The sequence below is a fragment of the Callorhinus ursinus genome, unplaced genomic scaffold, assembly GCF_003265705.2.
Source record: "Callorhinus ursinus isolate GAN/ISIS: 27379988/994484 unplaced genomic scaffold, GSC_fseal_2.0 scaffold83, whole genome shotgun sequence".
NCBI lineage: Eukaryota > Metazoa > Chordata > Mammalia > Carnivora > Otariidae > Callorhinus > Callorhinus ursinus.
Window position 1 is genome coordinate 1973138 of NW_027397145.1, and position 24070 is coordinate 1997207.

The 24070-nt window shown below is 49.2% G+C and overlaps 1 protein-coding gene and 1 long non-coding RNA gene across 2 annotated transcripts in view; one reads left to right on the forward strand and one right to left on the reverse strand.

The window, feature by feature from the left end:
- The window catches only part of CTNNA1 (catenin alpha 1), a 317040-nt gene that overhangs the window by 254260 nt on the left and 38710 nt on the right, over positions 1-24070 (reverse strand). The window lies entirely within an intron of this gene.
- On the forward strand, positions 359-14262 carry LOC141371641 (uncharacterized). The gene is made up of 3 exons (XR_012376738.1): positions 359-623; positions 4034-4257; positions 13057-14262. It is a non-coding gene; the product is annotated as an uncharacterized lncRNA (long non-coding RNA).

The following is a 24070-nucleotide window of genomic DNA, read 5'->3' on the forward strand; positions in this document are numbered from 1 at the left end:
CCCAGGGCCTCAGGCCTCTTTCCTCTCATTTGGGAAAACTCTTTCAGCCAGGCCCCTCCAGGGACCATGGGTCAGTGGCCAGCATTTGCCACCTCCCACTCCCCATCAAGGTCCCTGGGTTGCTTCAAAGCATGGCTCAGCCCCAGTGTGCCCGCTGGTGGGGGCAGAGGAGAGGGGCATTGGAAGGAAGAGCGAGTGTGTGGGCTTGAGACTCAAAATGGGGACAGCGAAGGGAGTCTGAGGAGGCGGCTCTTCCACGCATTATAATATCCATAAAGTAAATGCAAATTAACCAAAAGCACCTTCTGAATAAGCAGCTTTTATTGAGGGAGCCGCTCTAATCCCTAAATGGCTTTATTGACCGAGAGGAGCTTCCTAGCGGGGGAGGGGGTGGGAAATGTGCACGCACTGTCAGGAATGGCTCCGCAGCGCCCTTGTCCCAGTGCTTTTAGATTCCAGACATGCTTCTTGTGGCTAATGGAACTTGCAGATCTCTAACCTCGGCTTCTACATTCCGCTCCCCTCCCCCACCGGAGTCTGGGGAGCCTGGCTTCTGCGTCTGCAGGAGGCTGAGGCTGCTGGATGCCGCATCGCTGGTCTGGATGATGAGGGAATTGGGGACGGTAAGCAAGTGAGTGTGGTTACCGTGACACAGCTTGGTGGGTTCTCTGGTGTAACTACCCCTGCGCACGTAAGACGTCCCCGTGCTTGTGTGTAAAGGTGTGTGTGCTGTGTGCACCATCGGATTTGTGTCCATTTACCCACACCCCTGGGAACAAGCATCACTGTGTCTGTGTCTTTGCCACTGAATGTGTCTCTCCCTGCCCCGTTCACTGTCCCCAAACATTCCTACTCCTCCTCAGGTGGGCGGGGGGCGGCCTCAGCTGGAGAGTCACACTTTTTCAAGGACTCATGACTTATCAGAATGATAATGAACTGATGACACATGGAGGCGAGGCCCTGGGCCCTGGAGAGAAGCCAGAGAAGAACAACTGGGGACACAGTAGAGGTTGGCAGGGTTTGGGGGCTCAAGGGCCTCAGAAAGCTCATTCCAGCCCTGTTCAGATTGTAGAGGGTGAGGGGATGGAGACACAGGAGGCCCAGGAGGTGTTGGAAACAGCAATGTTCCCAGCCTGGCCTCCATTCCCTGATTTCCTCTCTCTCTCTCTCCCACCCCCTGAAAGCACTCACCTTGGCAATGGAGCTGGGAAAGGTGAAGCTGGCTATTCTACTGTCTCAGCCTCTGCCTCTCTGGCCCTCACCCAAAGCCAGTCCTGCCCAGAGATGGAGGGAGGGGGCCACTCCTTAGGAGAAGATGTACAGAATTCTGAGATGGGCAGGTTCACATAAACACACCTTAGAGCACAAAAACTGGAAAGCTGTCCCTTGGAGTCTGTCAAGGCTAATTGGCCTCAGGGATCTTTAATAATGGATTTCGGCCCAGGTGAGTTGTCACTGGGGAAAGGAGAGTCGAGTCCAGAAGCTTGCAGAGCATCTATGCTGGAGGCACCTGGATTACAAAAGCAAGGACTCTTCTCATTGGTCAGAAAAGATAAGTGATACCCCCTCCTAAAGGTTTCATAAAGCCTTCTGGCAGACCTGGGCTTGCAACACAAAGGGGGTCATTCCACTGGAAAGTTCCTCCACCCCACTGCCACTTCTCCCTAGGCTGGAGAGATAGAGCCCCCTTAGCATAGCCTGGCACACAGTAAGTGTTCAACAAATATTAGCTGTGGTGGGTATTCGCATAATCTTCTGGTAGAAAGTCTCTGAAGCTGATCCCTACAGAGAGGGCTGAGCCTGTAGGACCCTGGTTGTCAGGAGGGTGGAGGGCAGTGGAATGTAGAATGGTGCCAAGATGCTCAGCTGGAACACCAAGGAGGCAGGGACCTTGGCCTCCACCGTGGCCTCTCATTCCCCTGCCCTGGCCTCCCAGGGTCCTCTGTCCTCTGCCTGAGTCCTACAGGGAGTCCTCCCTCTGTCCTCTGCCTGAGTCCTACAGGGAGTCCTCCCTCTGTCCTCTGCCTGAGTCCTACAGGGAGTCCTCCCTCTGTCCTCTCCCTGAGTCCTACAGGGAGTCCTCCCTCTGTCCCAGGCAGGCCCAGTGACCTTTCGCTCAAGTCTGCAAATATATTCTTGGCAAGTCTTGGAAATGAAATTGTGCTCAACATTTGTATAGGGCTTTTCTGCCGCCCAGCCCTTTACAGACATTAGCTAATTAAATGGAGGAGGAGCAGGAGGAGGAGGGCTTGGCCTCTGTAGTTGGGACTCTAGGCCCTCCTGGCCTGGGCAGCTCTAGTCTCATTCCTCTCTCCTTTCCCTTTAAGGTTGCACTTACTTTATTTATTTTTTTTTAAGATTTTATTTATTTATTTGACAGAAAGAGACATAGTGAGAGCAGGAACACAAGCAAGGGGAGTGGGAGAGGGAGAAGCAGGCTTCCCGCGGAGCAGGGAGCCCGATGCGGGGCTCGATCCCAGGACCCTGGGATCATGACCTGAGCCGAAGGCAGACGCTTAACGACTGAGCCACCCAGGCGCCCGGTTGCACTTACTTTAAAGAGGAAGCGACTCCTGGGGAGGTGGCCACCAAGGCAGAAAGCCAGGAAGGAGGGAGTTTGGCAGTATGCTGAGTAGGTTAGTGTCTTCCTGGGGGCACCATGTCCCACTGCCGGCCACATCCAGCAACCGGCTGGGTCTGAAAGTACAGTTATAGATGTGCCATGAATGGGCCAGCCACCTTCTCCCCCTTTGGAGGAGGGCATGAGGACAGGAGCAGTACTTACAGCCTGAGTAGGCTGTCAAAGATCCTTCCCAAGGGGCTAAGGGACACAGGCACACAGACGTTTGGCCTGGTCTAGGGACAGGGCTGACCACTGAGGCCACCTGGGAGTCACAAAACTGGACAGCAGTTCCTAGCCTAGAGAGAAGCACATAAACCTCTGCCCCTACCCACCCACCCCCATGCTCTTCCTGGCCTCGAGGGCTGGAGGGGGGCCATCCCAGGATCAGTGGAATTTCTTACACTGCCTGCTCCCCAGTCTCAGCCCCTGCCTGCGAGAGAGCTGCCCTCCACTGGGCAGGAGGTCAATTCCCACAGGGGGAGAAGAAAAGGAGCAGGAGAGAAAGGGAGGGAGGGGGGAGACAGAGACCAAGAGAGACAGAGATATCAATGCTGGACTAGGACTGAGGGGAAAAACCAAGAGAGAAACAGACATCAGTTACAGAGACTGACCTAAGGAAGAAAGAGGCCATATTTCAGACTAGGGCTGTAGGAGAAAAGAAAGAAGACTGAAGAAGGAAGAAACAGCTCCACAGGTAACAACAGTGTCAAGAGGAAGGATTTCTTGGCACATCGAGGGGCAGCCCCATGTAGGAATCCCCCAGGAAGCCTCAGAGAGCTGCCAGAGGCCCCTGGAAGGAGAGCCCCCACCACTCCCTCTCTCCCACCCAAGGACAGCATTTGCAGGTGCCCATCTCGGATATGTGGGCTCCTTCAGAGGCAGGCATGCATTCTCCTCCCTGGTCCCATTACTGGACAAGCCCGAAGACTTGGCCCCTCCTCCCAGGGTGAGTCTATCCCGCTCCCACCCCCACCCCCACCCCAGGCCTGCTCCTGCCTACCCTGCTCCCATCAGTCCGCCAGGTGCTGACTGGGGAGTCAGCAACTCTGGAGGCCCCGCCAAGTCCAGCAGAAGGCCTGACCTCCCCTTACCATCATTATCTGTCTCATAAAAAATAGGCAGTGAACTTCATAAAACCAATTAAGATTTCAGGGCCAGGGTATAGGTGCAAGCAGAAGTCCAAGCCCCTCTGGCGACAGTGGGACCAAGTCCAAGGGCAGAGCAGCCTGGCAGCTCCCTCTCTTCAGGTCCGGCCACAAAGGCTACAGAGCTGCCGTGGATGCGCAGAAAAGGTTCAGGTTAAACCTGAGGAAGGACTGTCTGGTTGGCTGGAAAGGGCAGTGAACACTGGGATGGTTTCTTCCCTTTTGTGATGGGCAGCCCAACAGAGCCTGGTTTCTCCCTCTGCAGCCCTCTCTGGTTTCAGAAAACCTCAAGAGCTTCCCACCAAGTTACCAAGGCAACCGCAGCCCCGCAGGATTCACAGTGACAGTGGAGAGAAAGCAGAGACTGACAACAGCCCCACATCTCAAGGGGAGCAGGGAGACAGAGGCTCACCAGAGCAAACATCCCCTGCATCCCTGCTCAAGGAACTGTTTTCCTGCAATTTGTGAGCTGACACAGCCCAGTCCCAGGTGGGTGAGAAGAGAGCATTAAAGTTTCCCTCATGTTCAGGCGGGAAGGGGCGGGATCTCTCCCACAGCTTCCCACAATGGCAGATTTTGTGGCTCCTGGCCCCACTGTCAAAGGCCAATGGGATTCTCTTCTATAAGCACTTGCACTCTCCATGACGGCCCCGTTGGGAGACAGTGTGGCTAAGGGATCATGACCTCAAGCTGCTTTGGAATCAGAAGTGAGTTTGGCTCTTGGTTTGGTCACTCTCTGAAACCCTGTGACCTTGGGCAAGTCACTTCTCTCTCAGGTTCGATTTCCTTAGCCGAAAATGGGGATAATATGGAATTGTCAGGATTTAAAAATAGCATATCTATAATATGCTTGCATGGGGCCTAGCACTAGATCAGCATAAAAAAATTAAAGCTGTTAAAATTTTCTCATTAATATTACTATTTTAATTTTATTACCAGTAAGTGCATGCCTCGTTTACTCATCTATAAAATAGGGATCACAATTCAATGAGTCATTTGACGATTACACAAGGCAAAGCATGTGAAATGCTTAGACCAATACTTTTTCCATAGAAAGTGCTCATTGAACAGGAGCTGTTGTTTGGATTCCTACATCTCCCTTCTTCCCCCAGGGCCTTAGATTATGTATCGAGGAGCCATTACTGAGCTAGCCCAAACTCTTAGTTCCCAAAGCAGTAGAGACCATGAAAATGAGGCTTCTGGAATCGTAGGGCCTGGGGGTTGGTGATTCCTAACGGCCATGCCAGTGAACGCTAAACTCGCTTCTGGACCAGAAATGACTTTGACTTCTGCACTCCCTCATTTCTGTCTCAGAAGCCTGAGCTTCTTCGAGCAGGCTGATGTCCAGTTAATGCCTAGCATCCTGGAGAAAAGGGGTAAAGGGTCATCTAGAATGGAAAAAGGTTTTGTCCCTACACAGAGGGTCAGATGCCAGGCTGAGGGAGGGGACCCAAGAGAATGGATGAGAGGACCATGTGGGTGGGGCTACAATGCCTCTTCAAGGTTCCTGTCTTTCTTTGGTCCAGCTGAGGTCTCATTTCTGTGAGGAGTTCTCCTATACGGCTGAGCAGCTGCAGACTGCTCCCCAACCCTCACCATCTTCCTCCCTGAAAACACCAATAGGCCTCCAGCGGCCAGTCACACACACTTCTGACCTTTGCGACCTATGAATAGGCTAATTTGTGATGCAGCCTTTGTCATGTGGGCCCCTTCCACACATGGTTTCACAGTGTGAACTGCACAGGTGGGTGTCCCAGGGGCCTCCAGGGTGTGTCACAAGCTAAAGGGTGGGCTAAAACTTAAGGTGAAACCTCAGGGAGTGTCCTGGTTGACAGAGCTGGGAGACACAGGGAAAGGGCTCCATGCAAACTACAGAATTTGCTTCTCTGCAGATTTTCAATCAAAGAAGGCCCCATACCGAACGTCTACTGCCCTGGAGAGCTTGAGAGCAAATGCTTCCATGGGAGTGGGCTGGGGCTGGGGTTATCAGGACCCCTAAGACATTAAGTGAGGCAGTTCTCATGCTAGACCCAGCCAGGGCCCTCCACACTAACTTTGCTTTCCCTTCCCCTTACCCCCTTCCTCAGTATTCTGGAAGACCTATTACTTTAAGGTTCACAGCAACCCCGAGGCCTTGTGGGATGAGGTGGGGCTCCTGCAGAGCCAGACTCTAGGGAAAACCAATGATGCTGGGTTCCGATGTTAGAAACCAGGTCTTGAGGATGACTCAGTCACGGCCTCCCCCAGAATAAACTCACAGACTCGGGCCTGTGTCCTCAACTCTGCTGGCAACAAAGCCTTTGTCTCCAGCCCAACGATCCCATCTTCCACATCAGCCACCATGCCCTGGACTCTCTCCTCATTGTTTGGACAGAGAAAACATGGAGGTGCTAGAAGCCAAAGGCCAGGCTTTTCTTCTGGGGCCTGCGGAACCTGTCACCCTCTTTGTGTCCATAAATCAGTGCCCCCACAGGCCCTGTTAACTGGAAAGGAGGAACTCCTGACGGTTGGTGGCTTTGGGATGACTGGGTCGGGGATGAGGAAATCTGAGGGACACAACTGGAAAAAAAAAAAAAAAGCAGGAGCTGGGCCTTGGGAAGCCACCCCTTCCAGGGTTTCCCTGAGGGCAGAGAAGCCCCTGCTGTGTCAGCTCCAGGTTAGGAATGTGCCACACCCCTGCTCAGCACTCCCTGCCTCACTCCACCTCCATCTGCCTTCTAGATAGGTCCAGGAACAGTTACAGAGGACAGTTAGATCTGGAAGAGAAGAAGGTTGTTTTTGTTTTCTCCCCATGAGGAAGAGCCTAGTGGGCAGGACATGGACAATAGCAACACAGATTAATCTGGAAGTCATTCTGAAGAAAATTCAGCTCCCCAAAGACAGCCAAACCAGGGTCAGCTGCTGGGGACTGGTAAGAGGCAAGAGTTATACGGTCCCCATACTGGGACCCACCTGGCCTTGGCCATGGTTCCTGGACGGAGACCTGCCCTACTAGCTGATCTCCTCAAGGCAGAAGTCCGATTCCTTCCAGCCCAAGGAGTCTCAGGGACAAGCTAGAAAAGCCTCTTTCTCTTTCTCAAGTCTCTGTCTCTGCCCTGCCAGAAAGAGATTGCTTCCAGTTCCCAGAGGGCCTGCCCTACTCACCCTCCGATTGACAGGTGGACAGACAATTTCCCGTGTTCTCAAAGTTCAGGCTAAAGACAGCCGCCGAGAATCCTCTCGTTGGGATGACCCAGGAGCGCCCCCTGCTGTCTGATTTGGCTGAAGCCAGTTGAGGGCTGGAGGAAGGAAGGAGTATTAAAGCAGATTATAGTTGTCCCAGCAGAAGGGGCCATGCTCTATGTTGCCTCTTCTATACACTGCCAGAGCCTGAATCAGAGCTGGACTTCCTTAGTGGTCTTTGAGGAGGGGAATTACCAGAGAACTGTTGACCGGGGACAAGGACACATGGGGACCCTGCAGCCTGGCCTCTGGGCACCCGCCCGGAGCGCTGAAGAGGCTGTCCAGTTTGCAGGTGTTCCTGGCTTCAGGAGAAAAGTCATGTTCTGTAGCAAAATCAGTCTTCTCCTCTGAGCCTCAAGAGAGAAGAGGCTGTACCACACTCAGTGAATCATCTCAGTGAGTGTGTGGTAGGGGGATCTCTGCCAGCCTTGGGGAGCACAGGAGAGATCCCACTTCTCCCCAGCAACTCCCCCAGGTGACAGGGGGACATGTCGAAATTTACCATTGATTATACAGATAACAATAGCTCTTTCCAAAAGGACCTCTGGCTCCATGTCTGCAAGCTCAGGAGAGACTTAAAGACTCTTGAGGTCTCTTGAGCTCCAATATCCTATGAGCCTATAGGATTCTACAGCCCATCCCTAGTGGCTGTCTTCTCTCCCAACCACACACCACTTCCTGCTCCCAGTTCTTCCTTTAATCTGATTTAAACTCCTCTTCCTGGGGCGCCTGGGTGGCTCAGTCAGTTAGGCATCTGCCTTCCTGGGATCAAGCCCACATCGGGTTCCTTGCTCAGCAGGGAGTCTGCTTCTCCACTCCCCCTGCTTGTGCTCTATCTGGCTTTCTCTCTCTGTGTCAAATAAATAAAATCTTTAAAAAAATAAACAAAAAAATAAACTCCTCTTCCTGCATCCTAAATAGTGGCAGCTAGAAATGTGTGTGTGTGTGTGGGGGGGGGTTCTTTCAACACTTCCCATTTTCCAGATCAGAGATAGAAAGGTAGGGAAAGAGACAGGACTTGGAGAAATTGGTGGAAGAGGTAGAAGCAAGATTAAGGAATGGAGAGATGATCAAGACCCAGCAAATATTTGAAAGAAACCATCTGCCGGGCTGGAGAGGTGGGGAACAAGTCTCAGCATTATTCTATCATTCTCCCTCTGAACACTTCACAGCTGCATCTCTGTGCACATGTGGGATGTAGGTGTGAGTGCACACACACCTACACACACACCCTTGGATTGTGCGGAAGGCCTGGCTGTGTGGTGGGTTGGAGGGGGCAGCAGTCCTCTCTTGGCCCAGAGAATTCTGTCCCCACCTGCATAATTATCTCCCCTCATGCGTCCTCCCTACCTCCCAGCCTCCAAGCCTTACAGCACTAGGTCTTTGTGCTTTCAAAACAGCTCCCTGTCTGAGTGCCACCTCCAGGGAGTGCTGAGCTGCTCAAATGGGGGCGGGGAGGGGGGGATGGAAGGGAGGAGAACCAGTTATCTTCCTTCCAGAGCACCTCTCCATCAAACGGTCCTCCTTGACCTCTCCTCCGCCCCACCTCTGATCACTGCCAACAACAGTGCAAAAACAGCCCTCCTCCCCCTGAGCAGTGTGCTGCAGGGGTTTGCCTACTTCCCAGGGTAGGAAACAGATGGGGCGGGGAGGGGGGGGGTCTGGGGCAGCAGCGTTCTCAGCAAAGCCAATATCCTTTGCCTCCCTCCCCACCTCATTACAGAACAAAAGGGAAAGAAAACCCTCGCAGTCAATCCCTACAGACATTCTACACTTTGTAGTCACCTCAGCTTCCCCAAATCCCTACCCAAGCTGCTACCAACCCTGTCCTCCCAAGGTAGCCTTTATTCCCTAGACCTTGGAAAGTCACTCCAGGCTATCTCACCCTAAAAGACAGATCTGCTCTTAGAATGAAGGGAGACAGTGATGAATTCGCCCACACACTAGCAACCTACTTCTATTAACTCTTATGTCCAAATAATTTCTTTAAATCACCAAGGATGAGGCTGGGGGAAGGGAAGGCAAGTCTGTGACATCAATCTTCAGTGAGGATTCCTTCTTCAAACCCAGCCAGAACCAGGCAGGAGAAAAGCCCTGTGTGCGCGCGCGTGCGCACACACACACACACACACACACACACACACACACACACACTCTTGGGCCTTCTGGGGCAAAGCAATGGAAATAAGACTTTACCTTCCCACCCTACCCCCACCATCCCACGGTGCCTCCTCTGACTTAAATTCCTCCCACCCACCCTCTGCCTTGAGTCCTTGGAAAAACAACACAGATACAGGCTCATGGTAACCCTTGCTGGAAATTTCAGGGCTCTGGCTGCCCCTGGGCAGGATAGGGCTGCCTCTTGGGGGCATCCTGATCCCTCAGGCAGACAAGAGAGCATCTCTTGTGTGACCAGCATGCCGGGGACCCAAAGGGACAGGGCATGAAAAGGATAACTAAGATCTGTACTGTAGTTCCCTGTTTATTCCTTCCTTCTCAAATTACCCTACCTCAGGCCCTTATTTTACAGATGAGGAAGTGGAGACCCAGAGGGGTCAATTTGCCAAAGCTAGCCACTAGAAAAGGGACAGATCTGAGTCAAGCACAAGTCTTCCACCTCTATGGCCGGCTTCAGGCATATTATGTCCTGGTAGAAAAGGGGGCCAGGAAGCAGGTGACATTTCAGTTGCTAAGTATGCCTATCTATCTACCCTTAGCTCCAGAACACAGGATCATCAGCTCAGACCTACTGTTCTAGCCCTTGCCCTGCTTATACTGCCTGCCTGTAGGCCAGCCTCCAGCTGGGAGGTTCTAATCTTGGGGATGGGTCAGGCGGGGCCCCAAAGGCAGAGGGAATGCTGGCATTTCTCCAGGGCCCAGGAGCAGGAGAGGGGATGAGAGCCGGGCAGATGGGCCTGGACAGGCCATGTGGGAGGGCTGGGCTGCGGGAGAAGCAACAGAGAACCACAGAATTTTAGAGCTAAACAATCCTCAGGGATTACCTAAATACCTGGCCAAGGGCTCTTACCACCTACTTGGTGATAGAACAAAGTATGGGCTTTTGGATTTTGAAGGGGAAAGCAGGTGATATGGAAGAGAGACTTTCATGCATAGGCATACTCAATGAATGTTGGATGAGGGCCACTGTATAGGAATGTGTTTCCAAAGGAGTCCATTGTCCTCTAATGTGAAGAGAGAGAAGGCTAGAGTAGGATTGGAGGGTCTCACCATTTCAACTAAGGTGATCAGAGGGCATACTACATATGGCATGTCTACTGAAATGGAGGTGGGAAGACAGGTACCATTAGATGGGCTTCCTAAACTGGCATGAATCATTCTCAGGACACCTCTGAGCCTATGTGGGCCCTGATCTTTGTCTAGACACTTCCTCTCCAGCTGAGGCTGGGAAGCTGGTGCAGACACTCACAACCTCACTCTTTAGAGTGCTGCCATTAAGGAGCCTGATTAATAGAACCCCATGCCAGGCAGCTAATGGGTTGGAGACATTAAGCGTAAATGGTTTCCCAGACATTGGCATGAGCAGAGAGCTCAGGAAGAAACAAATATTTTAATCTCTAAGAAACAGAAGTGTGGGAGGGAAGGGGGTTTCCTCTGCTTACTCTGCATCTATTGCTCTCCCAGCCTCCACCTGCAACAGTTTCTGCAATTCTCAGGTCTAGGGATTCCATGTCCAAGGAGGGAGGGCCCATGGCAGGGGGAGGACAGATCTTCACTCACCCAGACAGGTGGCAGTGGAAGAGATTCTCAAAGATTTACAGGGAGGGAGATTCCTGGGTCTGAGTTGGCTATAACCCTAATGGTCAGGAAAGCCTTGAGTTAATCTTGTGATAAGTGAAGGCCAATTTCTCTGTGGTTGAAGAATGGGGGGACATGACTAGAGTGGGGTATCAGGGATGGGACGCCTTTAGACCCAAAGTAGTTGCTCTAGGCCAGGGGTTCTCCCAACGTGGGTGGGACCAGGAGCATCGACATCATCTGAGAACTTGCTATAAATGTAAATTCTTAGGCTCTACCCCAGATCTACCGAGTCTGTCAACTCTGGATGTGACAATCTATAATCTTGTTTTAACAAGCTCTCCAAGGGGTCCCAATGCGTGTTTAAGTTGAGAATCACTGCTCGTGGCTCTACCTCAGATAGAAGGGGAACGTCAAGACAAAGAAGAATTAGGAGAGGATGCAACAAGCAGCCTCGTTCAAAGGAAAAAAAAAATGATAACTTTCCCAATGTGGAAATCCAAAGCGAGGCCTCCTCTGATCCTCTCAGGCTGTAAATGTCACAGCAATCGCTAAGTGAGGAGAAGATAACTAACCCTAACCCTTTCCATTTTGTCGAGAGCAGAAAACGATAATGGAATGATCATTTCAGGTAATATATCTCCTGCTCAACTCCTCTGAGCTACCTTTTCCTCCAGCTGGGCCCCCTCAAGACTCCCATCCCTCCCCGCCAGCTCCCTAGCCCTCTGGCCACCCCGTTCATCTTCTGGCTTTTCCCCTCATCCTGTGAATGAGAACTGGGTCCAAGTAGTTTCTGAAGCATACCAGTAGTGAGACCCTACCCCCAGGGAGTAAGACGAAGAAGCCCACCATAACCTACAACTATAACCTATAATGGGGCAGCCTTTCTTCATACGCTCCCCTCTGTCCCCATCCAGGCCACACCATAAAGACAAAGAGGAGCTACTCTGTCCATGACCTTTTATACCCTACCTGAATGGTCATAGTTGCAAAGAAAAAAAAAAAAAGACAAAATTGAGGCTCCTAACCAACCTGTAATTTTCCTTAGGCATCTAGTGTGTTAGGTATCTAGTATGGAAGAGATCTCCTTTTATATCTTCCATGCTAGATACCTAACACACTAGATGCCTAATGAATATTGGATAAATTGAACTGAAGGAAGTGCCCAGAAGCAAGACACTAATTAGTCTCCGCTTCTAAAGTGGAAACACAACAGAGATAGAGAAATGGGTCCTCTCTGAAATGATTAGGAAAGAAGCCCTGTCCTGGCACCTCTGCGCCCAGGCACTGCCATCTTCACCCATTCATCCTTCAGCAAGCATGTATAGCACACCTGCTATAATGTGAACCCTAGATCTTATGTTCTAGTGGGAAGAAACAAATATAAAGTAAGTAAACGTATAATATTTCAGGTGGTACTAATTGCCTTGGGAGAAACAAAGTAGTGTAAGGGGGCTACGGACAGTGGGACTAGGGGTCAAGAAAAGCCACTGTGAGGAAGTAGCATTTGAGCAGATACCTGAAGGGAGTAAAGGAGCTAGACGGGCAGCTATCTGGGGGACGAGTGCTCCAGGCAGAGGGAAGAGCAATAGCAAAAGCCCTGAGGTGGGGGCATCTTGCAAGGAGTCCAGCATGGCTGCAGTGGAGTGAGCGAGGGGAGTGAGGCAGGAGAGGAGGTCAGAAAGAAATTGGTGCTCAAGTTACCTAGGGCCTTGTAGACCCTAATAAGGATTTTAGATTTCATTCTGAGTGAGAAAGAAGTCATCAGAAAGTTGTGCACAGAAGGAGTGACATGTTTTCATTATACAGGACTACTTTGCTACTGGTTGTTTGTTTGTTTTTAAGAAAGGGAGACAGGGGAGGGGCAGAGGGAGAGGAAGAGAGAGAATCCTAAGCAGGCTCCACACTCCGCATGGAGTCCAAAGCAGGGCTCAGTCACAACCCTGAGATCATGACTAGAGCCGAAATCAAAAGTCAGATGCTCAACCGACTGACCCTCCCAGTAGTCCCTTGGCTGCTGTTTTGAGAACAACCTGCTGGGGATAGAGCAGAAGCAGGGAAACCAGTGAGGAAGCTATGGCAGAGCCTATTCATTTCCCCCCAAAATTCATCCTCTGTTTCCACATTTTAGCTGGGCACAAGGCTGCTCAGAAAGAGGACTCCATTTCCCAATCTCTCATGCAGCTAAGTGTGGCCATGTGACAAAATGCTGGTTGACGGCGTGTGAGCAGAGGGATAGATGCAACTTTCAGGTCATGTTTTTAAAGGTATAGGCATGCCCTCTACTTCTTCTTTCTCCCCTTTCCACAGGCTGAAATCTCATGGACAGAACAGTGGCAGCTCGACCAGCTATCTTAGGCCACAAGATGGAAGTCACATGATGAAGATGACAGAGCCGCAAGCCCTGAGAAGCTAGGGTCCCTGACCATGTGGAATGACTGTTAGCAATCCGAATGCTTATGCGCAGGTTCACAGTCAAGAAGAAGCAATCTTTGGGGTGCCTGGGTGGCTCAGATGGTTAAGTGTCTGCCTTCAGCTCAGGTCATGATCCCAGGGTCCTGGGATCGATTGGGCCCCACATCGTGCTCCCCTGCTCAGCAGGAAGCCTGCTTCTCCCTCTCCCACTCCCCCTGCTTGTGTTCCCTCTTTTGCTGTGTCTCTGTCAAATAAATAAATAAAATCTTTAAAAGAAGAAGAAGAAGAAGAAGAAGAAGAAGAAGAAGAAGCAGCAGCAGCAGCAATGTTCTATCCTGTATAAAATCCTGTGTTTTGGAGACTCTGATACAGCAGCCTAATCTAGATGGTAACCAATTCAGAGGAAATCACAATGGCCGAGGCAAGTAATGATGGTGGCTCCAATGAGGGTCGGAGTGGTGTAACTAGAGATTCTGGACATAATGTAAAGGTAGAACTTATACCATTTCTGAGGAATTGGATCAGGGGGCATTCAAGAAAGAGAAAAGCCAGGAATGACTTTGAAGTTTGGGGACTGGTAGAATAGAGTTGCATTTATCACAAGGGAGAAGACAGGGGGCAGGAGGGCAGTGAGTTTGAGAGGTGCCTGAGTGACATTTATATGGAGATGTCAAGTGGCAGCTGGATGTGAGTCTAAATTCAGGAAAGATGTAGGGGCTGACGAAATCTGTTTGGAATTCATCAACATGCAGCTGGCTTTAATGCCTTGAGATGTGATTACATAGGGAGTGAGAATGGGTAAAGAAGAGTAGGGGTGTGATGACAGTCAGTCCCAGGCGATCCCAGAGATGAGGAAGATGAGGTGAAGCCAGCACAGGAGACTATGGAGGTGGGAGAACGGAGAGAGGGGTGTCTTGGAAGCCAAATGAAGAGGGTGTTTTAGGAAGGAACGAGTATGGGGCGCCTGGGTGGCTCAGTTGGTTAAGCATCTGCATTCAGCTCAGGTCATGATCCCAGGGTCCTGGGATCGAGCCCCGCATCAGGCTCCTTGCTCAGCGGGAAACTGCTTCTCCCTCTGCTTGCCCCTCCCCCTGTTTTTGTGTTCTCTCTGTGTGAAAAAAAAAAAAAATTTTAAAAAAAAAAAAAAAAAAAAGGAAGGAACGAGCAACCATCCGTACCAATGTGGCTCCAGAATGTCTAAGAGATGACCATGACTGCTGAAATTGGCAACAGGGAAGTCACGGGTGACACAGACAAGAGAATTTTCAGAGAAGCACCAAGGACGAGACAGAAGAGCAGAAGTGAAGATACCTCTGAATTCCTGGCACGCAGAAATCATCCCAGCAATCTAACTTCCACCTTTCTTTCCTATCACAGTTGCCAGCATCTAAAGGACACGAGGGCCCCCAGCAACTGAACCTTACCCAGCTCCTCCTCCCCACGTGTCTGAATGACCAGACCTTGCCCCATTTCATCTCACAGAGTCCCCAGGCTCTGGGGCCCAGGAGTCCCTGCAGCTCCACCTCTGCCCTGCTGGCTCCCAAGGCCCTGTCAAGGACTGCCTGGGCAGGCTAGGACGCCAGGCCTAACTCTCCTGGATCAGAATAGTGCTGCTGCTAAAAGATGTTTGGCCCCTGTGGAATAGCAACCTGGGAAATCCTGATACTTCCAATTTTCCCTCTCAGTGCTTTCCCGGATGCAATTTCCCAGCCAGAGCCTGTGCTCCAGCCCTGGGCCCTGGCTGCCTGCTCACCAGAGAGAATTATGACAGGGCCCCGGATGCCACTCCAGAGGGCCTAATCAGTTAGCTGAAGCCATCTCTTGGCCATTATTACAGCATCATCGTATTAACACAGGTGCCAACTTTGGGGCAGGTAGCACGGGGTGCTGTGAGGAAGGGGTGGGGGCGGCAGACCAGCTCCACAGAGCCCACAGTGAACATCACTAGTGGTGTGATCAGAAAACTGATGGCTAGGAGAAAGAAGCCCTCCCGGGAGAGCTCTGGAATTTCCAGCAGATATACAACTCAATCATCCACTCTTGCCTGACGAGGAGACTTCCTGGTGTTCTTCTCTCTAGGGGAGAGAGCCTCAGCCAGCAGAACTCCGGACACTGCCCCATGGCCTGGCATCCCCAGACCCAGGCGGGACCTGGTAAAATCCCAGACCTAGCTCTCCTCTGCCCCAGCAGCCTCAAGTCCTGGCCTCTTGCCCTGCAAAATGCTCAGCCCGTAACGGTCCTATCTCCCAGGTCTGGAGACTCCACCTCATTGTCCCAACAGGCCTCCACTCTCTAGGGCAGGGAGCTGTGGTGCCTCAGAGGAGAGCCAGTAGGTTGCCTTGGGTTAAGGGCACTGGGATTGACTGGACCATGGGTTCTGCTACAGAGGATGAAGACAGAAACCAGCATTTATAAGGCCCTGTTACATAGGAGATCAATATAAAGTCCTTTTTTAAATTTTTTTTTTAAGATTTTATTTATTTATTTGAGAGAGAATGAGAGAGAGCATGAGAAGGGGGAGGGTCAGAGGGAGAAGCAGACTCCCCGCTGAGCAGGGAGCCCAATGCGGGACTCGATCCAGGGACTCCAGGATCATGACCTGAGCCGAAGGCAGTCGCTTAACCAACTGAGCCACCCAGGTGCCCTAAAGTCCTTATTTTAAATGTAAAATATATATAACACAAAATTTACCATTTTTAAGTGTGCAGTTCTGTGGCATTTAGTGCATTCGTATTGTGCAGCCATCACCACCATCCCTCTCCAGAACTTTTCCATCTTACCCAACTAAAATTCTATACCCATTAAATACTAACTCCCCTCAATGTAGGGTCTTGCTCCTTTATCTCTGGTAATCCTTACTGTGGAATAGGAATTATCCCCATTTTTACCAGTGAGGACACTGAGGAAAAGTAATGTTGCTTTTCCTAAGGACAGACAGGCGGGAAGAGGATTTGAATCCCAGTCTGCTCAGTCCCAAAGCTTGTGCTCCCCACGCTGAGCTGTCCAGTATGGGCATGACATCACTGAGTGATGTCACTGGTGATTAGTAACTTCACACAGGATGTCGCACGCCGAACTATGGCTGGCAGCGGGAGCACTTCTAGCCCAGTGTGCTTTGTACTTCTCAAGAAGGATTCCCAAAGCAAGGCCAGGCACTATTTTTTTTTTTTACAGAGAGAGAGACAGCGAGAGAGGGAACACAAGCAGGGGGAGCGGGAGAGGGAGAAGCCGGCTTCCTGCTGAGCAGCCCGATGTGGGGCTCGATCCCAGGACTCTGGGATCCTGACCTGAGCCGAAGGCAGACGCTTAACCGACTGAGCCACTCAGGCGCCCCTAGGGCCAGGCACTATTAATTAGTCTTATGATGAGCTCACAGCACCCAGGGTCTCTGACACACCCTTCTTTAAAAAAATTTTTTTTAAGATTTTTATTTATTTATTTATTCGAGAGAGAGAGAGAGAGCGCACACAAACAGGGGGGAGGAGCAGAGGGAGAAGCAGATCCCCTGCTGAGCAGGAAGCATGACATGGGGCTTGATCCCAGGGCCCTGAAATCAGGCCCTGAGCTGGAGGCAGACGCTTAGCCGATTGAGCCACCCAGGCGCCCCCACACCCTTCTTTAAATTGGTAGCTCTCTCCAGGTGCCTGGGTGGCTCAGTTGGTTAAGCGGCTGACTTTGGCTCAGGTCATGATCCTGGAGTCCCCGGATCGAGTCCCACATCAGGCTCCCTGCTCAGTGGGGGGTCTGCTTCTCCCTCTGACCCTCTTCCCTCTCGTGCTGTCTCTCATTCTCTCTCTCTCAAATAAATAAATAAAATCTTTATAAATAAATAAATAAATTGGTAGGTCTCTCCAAAGCGACTGTATTCATTCCCAGGATTTTGGGCCTCTGACACTCCTCAGGGGCTTCCCCTCTGCAGCATGAAATAATGAACCGAGCACCGGCTAGGGGTTCCGATGGGCTTGGATTGGGATTCTGCCTCTGTTACTCTGTAACCATTTGAGTCTAACTCTTATGGACAAAGAGACCCCCTCCTGTTAACTCCAGCATAGAAGGTTCATGTCAGCATGCTAGGGCCTCTCCAGAGACTCCAGGAGAAGGCACTAAAGCAGGGCACGAATCTAGGTTTGAGACTCCTCAGCAGCTGGACGTCCTGGCTCTTCCTTCTCAGGTCCCATCCACACTTAAAGTGATTCAGCCATACGGGGCATGTCAGCTTCTCTTCCAGGCTCTGGACGCTTCTGGGGAACTTTATGCTTTAGGCAGAGGTTTCTAAGACACGGAATTTGGCCTAGCTTGTCTTTTTTCCACCAGGCCACAAATTAGAGGTGACTGGCCAGGCCCTAAACTGACTGACCTCGGGTCAGAACCTCCTTCTGGTCTAATCACCTAGGGCAGAGGAGGGTGGTGGTGGGTAAGTGGTAGTTTAAGAAACTGGGGGGCTGGGGCACCTGGGTGGCTCAGTCGTTAAGCCTCTGCCTTCAGCTCAGTTCATGATCCCAGGGTTCTGGGATGGAGCCCCGCATTGGGCTCCCTCCTCAGCGAGGAGTCTGCTTCTCCTTTTCCCACTCCCCCTGCTTGTGTCCCTTCTCTTGCTGCATCTCTCTCTGTCAAATAAATGGGTAAAATTATAAAAAAAAAAAAAGAAAAGAAAAGAAACTGGGGGGCAGAGGGGTCCTGTGGTACATAATATGGCATGTGGCCAACTTTGGGCCGGTCTCTTAAAGGGGGCCGTGGAATGGGTAAGTAAATGGGTCTAATACAATATATTAAGTGTGTAAGTTACTTAACCTCTCTGGGCCTCAGTTGTTTTCTCATCTATACAAATGGAACAATAATTCCTACCTCATATTGTTGTTGTAAAGACTAAATGAGAGGACAAAAGTCAAAGTGCCTGGCATGTGCTTTCCCTCTTGCAGGAAGGGCCACTTCCAGGGCTATTTGGGCCTCAGGTGAAAAAAAAACTCCAAGAGGGGGTTCTGTCTCCTGCAGCAGATTGAATTCTCCCTGAGGACAAACATCATGCCTCATTCTCTTTTTGTTTTCCTCTTGGCACCTCCACTTGATATATTCTATTCTCTCTTGATGAAATGGGCTTCCCAGCCAATCATCTAGTGGAAGAGATGAGGTATCCTCCTTTATTTTCCTGAAGGGCCAGTATTGCTAGCTAACCCTCTCTAAGAACCATTGGCAGCATGAGTGATGGAGAGCAAAAAGGGCTCCAATGTCAAAAGGAAGATAAATGTGCCCCTGTGATTAGGAGGACACTTTGATGGAAAGCCTGGGACAAGGCAGCATTTTTCTTTGAAATGCTATGATACGATAAAAATAGAAATAGGTCTTCCCCCAACACAGGGGTCTGGGGCAAAAGACTTAATTTTTCAGTGGTTAATCTATGTTCAGAGAAATTGTCCTAGGGCGCCTGGGTGGCTCAGTTGGTTGGGCGACTGCCTTCGGCTCAGGTCATGATCCTGGAGTCCCGGGATCGAGTTCCGCATCGGGCTCCCTGCTCGGCAGGGAGTCTGCTTCTCCCTCTGACCCTCTTCCCTCTCATGCTTTCTATCTCTCATTCTCTCTCTCTCTCAAATAAATAAATAAAATCTTTAAAAAAAAAGAAGTTGTCCTAGGCCTCATTTGATCATTGACTCAGTAAATATTTACAAAATGTCCGCTCTCATGGAACTTAAAATCTCATCAGGGAGAGACACTAATCAAACAATCCCGCATGAATACATAAGGACAAACCAAACCACGGTGAGTGTTATGAAGGAAAGGAACATTTTCTAGGAGAGCGTATACCAAAAAACCTGACATAAGTTGGGGAGTCAGACACGTTAAAGATGTTGATGTTCCTCTTGAGAGCAATGGGAGGTCACTGAAGGATTTAAGCAGGGTTTTGCAGGATTAGATTTGTGTTTCAAAAAAGATCACTCCACTACAATAAAGGGGTCTGTTGTGGTAATTTCACCAAGAGATAATGATGTCTTTGACTTTGGTTATGGTGGCAATGGTGGAGATAGAGAGAAGTTACGGACTAAAAAGATATTTAGGAGGTAAAATTAACAGAACTCGATGACTGACTGGAAATGGGGGCAGAGGGAATGTGGTCAGACAAGGATTTCAGCTTGTCTAACTACAAGGAAGACGACACAGGAGAAGACAACAGATGGGCGCCTGGGTGGCTCAGTTGGTTAAGCGACTGCCTTCGGCTCAGGTCATGATCCTGGAGTCCCGGGATCGAGTCCCCCATCGGGCTCCCTGCTCGGCAGGGAGTCTGCTTCTCCCTCTGACCCTCTTCCCTCTCGTGGTCTCTATCTCTCATTGTCTCTCTCTCGAATAAATAAATAAAATCTTTAAAAAAAAGAAAAAGAAGACAACAGGTGAAGTCTTTGACAGGTTGCCCTTGGGGAACTTTTGAGACATCCAATATCAGTGTTGAATTGGCAGCTGGATACATGTTTGGAGCTCTAAGGAAAGGTCAGAGCTAGAAAAACAAATGTGTAGGTCATTTGCTCAGAGGTAGTTCAAAGGCAGTAGTGGAGGTCACGTAAGGAGACAGTGAAGAGTCAGAAGAAAAGAGGACTAGGTCAAACCCTAAGGAACTCAGACATGTCCTTTAGGGCAGTGGTTCTCCAAGTGTGATCCAAGGACCACCGGGAGGCTCCCCAGACCCTAAGGGTCCACAAGGGTCAAAACTATTTTCATAACACTATTAAGACATTTATTCACCTTTTTCACTGTGGTAACTTTTGCACTGATGGCACACAAGCAACTGGGGGTAAAAGAATTTGCACCTGAGCAGAAATCAAAGTGTGGCACAAAAATGTACTAGTAGTCCTTGTATTGTTCACCGCCACACACATGCTGTCAAAAAAAAAAAAAATCACTTTCACTTAGGAATGTCCTTGATAAAACAGTAAATGTTACTAATTTTTACTAAATCTCAGCTCTTTTTTTATTTTTTTTTTTAAGTAGGCTCCAAGCCCAACGTGGGGCTTGAACTCAGGACCCTGAGATTTAGAGTCACATGCTCTACAGACTGAGCCAGCCAGTTGCTCCTAAATCTGAACTCTTGAGTACATCTTTTCTAATATTCTGTCTGGGGAAATACAAAGTACACTTAAAGCACTTCTGCTGTATCCCAGATACAATGGTTGTCCCCAGGGGAAGCACTTCTGCAACTGTTTGAGTTTCAAGCCGAACTAGCCTCTTTTTCCATGGAACATTATTTTTACTTGAAAGAATGACTGAAAGACAAACCAAGATTATTCAGATTTGGTGTTTGGCAGACAGTTTCCCCAAAATGAACAAAGTAAGCCTGTCACTCCAAGGAAAACAACTGACAGTATTTGTTGCCAATGATAAAATTTAAGCTTTCAAGCAAAAATTAGAATTTTGGAACACTTCTATCTGCCACAATGAGCTCGACAGCTTCCCAATGCTTAAAGATTTTTCTGATGAGATTGATGATGGTACAATGAATATGATTTTTAAAATATTGTATAATGAAATGTATCAACATTTGAAAGATCTATGTAACTCAAAGGATCTATATTTTCCAAATGACCAATGTGTGATGTTAAAAAATCTACTTAAAGTGCAAGATAACTTTATTTGATATGGTCTCAGATTCCACATTGCAAATAACCTTTAAGAAATTATCAGGTGTGGAGTTTTGGTGTAGTATCAAAGAAGAAGACCCACAATTATTTGAAAGCTAAAATATTCCCTTTTTCAACTCTATAAGTTTTCAATTTTTCATACACTTCAACCAAAACAACAGATTGAAACAGAATGAATGCAGAAGCAGAAGTAAGAATCCAGGTTTCTTCTACTAAGCCAGATATTGAAGAGATTTGCAGAAATGCAAAACATGCCAATCTTATCACTAATGTTTTTTGTTTTATTTATTTATTTTTAAAGATTTTATTTATTTATTTGACAGAGAGAGACACAGTGAGAGAAGGAACACAAGCGGGGGTAGTGGGAGAAGGAGAAGCAGGCTTCCTGCAGAGCGGGGAGCCCCATACAGGGCTCGATCCCAGGACCCTGGGATCATGACCTGAGCCGAAGGCAGACGCTTAACGACTGAGCCACCCAGGCTCCCCTGTTTTTTGTTTTAAAAAATACAGTTCTCAGGGCGCCTGGGTGGCTCAGTCGGTTCAGCACCTGACTCTTGATTTCAGCTCAGGTCATGATCTCAGACCCAAGTTGGCCTCCCTGCTCAGTGCAGGATCTGCTTGAGATTCTCTCCCTCTCCCTTCCCCTCTGCCCCTCCCCATTTGTGCTCTTGCTCAAATAAATAAATAAATAAATAAATAAATAAAATCTTTAAAAAACAAAAAATATAGTTCTGTTTTCAAAATATATATATATAGTTCTCTTTTCAACAAAATGTGTTATTTATATTAACATATAATGGGGTATTTTTTTTATTTTTTTTAAAGATTTATTTATTTATTTGACAGAGAGAGCACAAGCAGAGGGAACAGCAGAGGGAGAGGGAGAAGCAGGCCCCCAGCCGAGCAGGGAGCCCGATGCGGGGCTCGATTCCAGGACCCTGGGATCATGACCTGAGCCGAAGGCAGCCGCCTAACAGTCTGAGCCACCCAGGCGCCCTGGGGTATTGTTTTTAAATGGATTAATAACTATTCTTTTAATTTCTGGGTTTTAATTTTTAATACAATAAATGTCAATAGATATAACCCACATAAAAGCTCTGGGAGACCTTCAATAATTTTTAAGAGTATAAAGGAACATTAAAACCAAAAAAATTGAGAACTGCTAACTTAGAAACTTCAATCCCCTCATTTTTTTTTTTTAAAGATTTATGTATTTGAGAGAGTGAGAAAGAGAGTACATGAGAGGGGAGAGGGTCAGAGGGAGAAGCAGGCTCCTCGCCGAGCAGGGAGCCTGATGCGGGACTCGATCCCGGGACTCCGGGATCATGACCCAAGTCGAAGGCAGTCGCTTAACCAACTGAGCCACCCAGGCGCCCCAATCCCCTCATTTTAAGAGGTCATTCTATACAACTCATGAACAAACAACTTGAAATAAGGTATCTCTCCTAATTCATTAATATCTCTAGGGAAGAAGAAACACTATAACTCATATATAGGCACAATGTTTTGGAGCTGCAGAGATGGGCCCCACCGGTTTTCAAAAGGGACCAGGAAAAGCCCCCCATCAGAAAGCTCCCACCCTGTCCCTCTCTCTTCCCCCAGAAAGTAATGGCTCAAGTGGTCAGTGAAATCCAACATCTTTCTCTCTAAGTGCCACCACCTCTTCCCATCAGCACATCTTACCCTTTATTTTTCAATATGAGGCTGGTGGAGGCAGTGTTAGAGGAAGGGAACATGAAGGGGCAGATAGGGTCAGATGTGTTTCTGAAATGCCAGCACATTCAATTTGTTGGGTATTTTGCATGAATTTCCTCTTGAGTTCACAGGCTCCTAACTCAGCAGAATTAAAATGGAATGAAGTAATTAGAGCAGCAGACTGGGAGGATGTTCTGGGCCTGGCACACACAGGAAATGTGGGGCAGAGGGAAAGGAAGGAGAGAAGAGAGCCTGAAAGCAGAGGGCTCACCAAGAGACCCATCCCGAGAGCTAGCTCCTTGGGAAAGCCTCCCCCAATCCTCCCTAGTCCCTGGATCAGCACCTCTCTCCTCAGCTCTGCTTCGTAAGAATCTACTCCTGGTCTGGCCCATCTTAATCAGGCTCCAACCTTCCTTTCTAGCCCCCCTTTCAGACAATCCAACGAGATGCACCTTACTTCCACTCAAACTAAATTCATCATTCTCCACATACGCCATGGTTTTTTGTGCCTTTGGACTTGTATTCATTACACTGTATTGAAATAACTGCTTACATGTCTGACTCTCCCAGGAGAGCAGCGGCTCCCCAACCTCTGGATTTCAAGCATGCATTGCATCCTATTCACTAAACCAACCGCCACCTCATAACAAGACTTTCTCCACTGAGTCCTAAATTAGTTTAAACCTACAAGCCTCAAGTTACAAACAGGATGATGCAGCTTTGCTACAGCATGGTGGGTTGAGCTTAGGTGCTAATGCTTCATTGCTAGCAGGCATGTGACTGGCTCGGCAAAATGATTGTAGGGATTGATGTGTGGGTTATTTATGCCTGGGCCATGAAAACCCCGAATGCCCAGCTAATTGTGATAAAAGCTGGTGACCACATTCTACATATTCATAAGCAAGGCCAGAGGCTCCTCACTTTGTGGCATCCCATTTCTATTTCAACAGCTTTTCCTGTTACACTTGCTCAATCTGTCTGTAGAAGTGCTGTCCTTTCCTGATGAGAGGAACTCAGAGCTCCTGGGCCTGCAGGCTCCTGGAACATCAGCCATCCCCTCTGTGCTATCAGGAAGAGCAACCACTCTCTGGACAGGCAATTCCTGAATCCTGACTCTCACAGTCAGGGACTCTCCCCTTCTTCCATTTCTGACTCTGGAGAGGGTGGGAGATGGCACGAGAGCCTGCTTTTGTCTCAGTCACATCTGGTAAACTGATGTTCCATCCTTTGGATGAAAAAGGCCTTCTCTTAGTCCCATCATTGTAATGAGGAAATTAACCTTTAACCAGCAAATTTCTCTCACACACACAATTTTTGAGATATGACAATATATTGCTGACTTTTCATTTTGCCAAGTAAACATAAAACAAAACAAAACAAAGCCCTACCACTCACTATCATCTTTTCAAGGAAATATGCACATACGAATATAACCTCCCATTATAAAGGAAAGATTTCGGGCGCCTGGGTGGCTCAGTTGGTTAAGCGACTGCCTTCGGCTCAGGTCATGATCCTGGAGTCCCGGGATCAAGTCCCACATCGGGCTCCCTGCTCAGCAGGGAGTCTGCTTCTCCCTCTGACCCTCTTCCCTC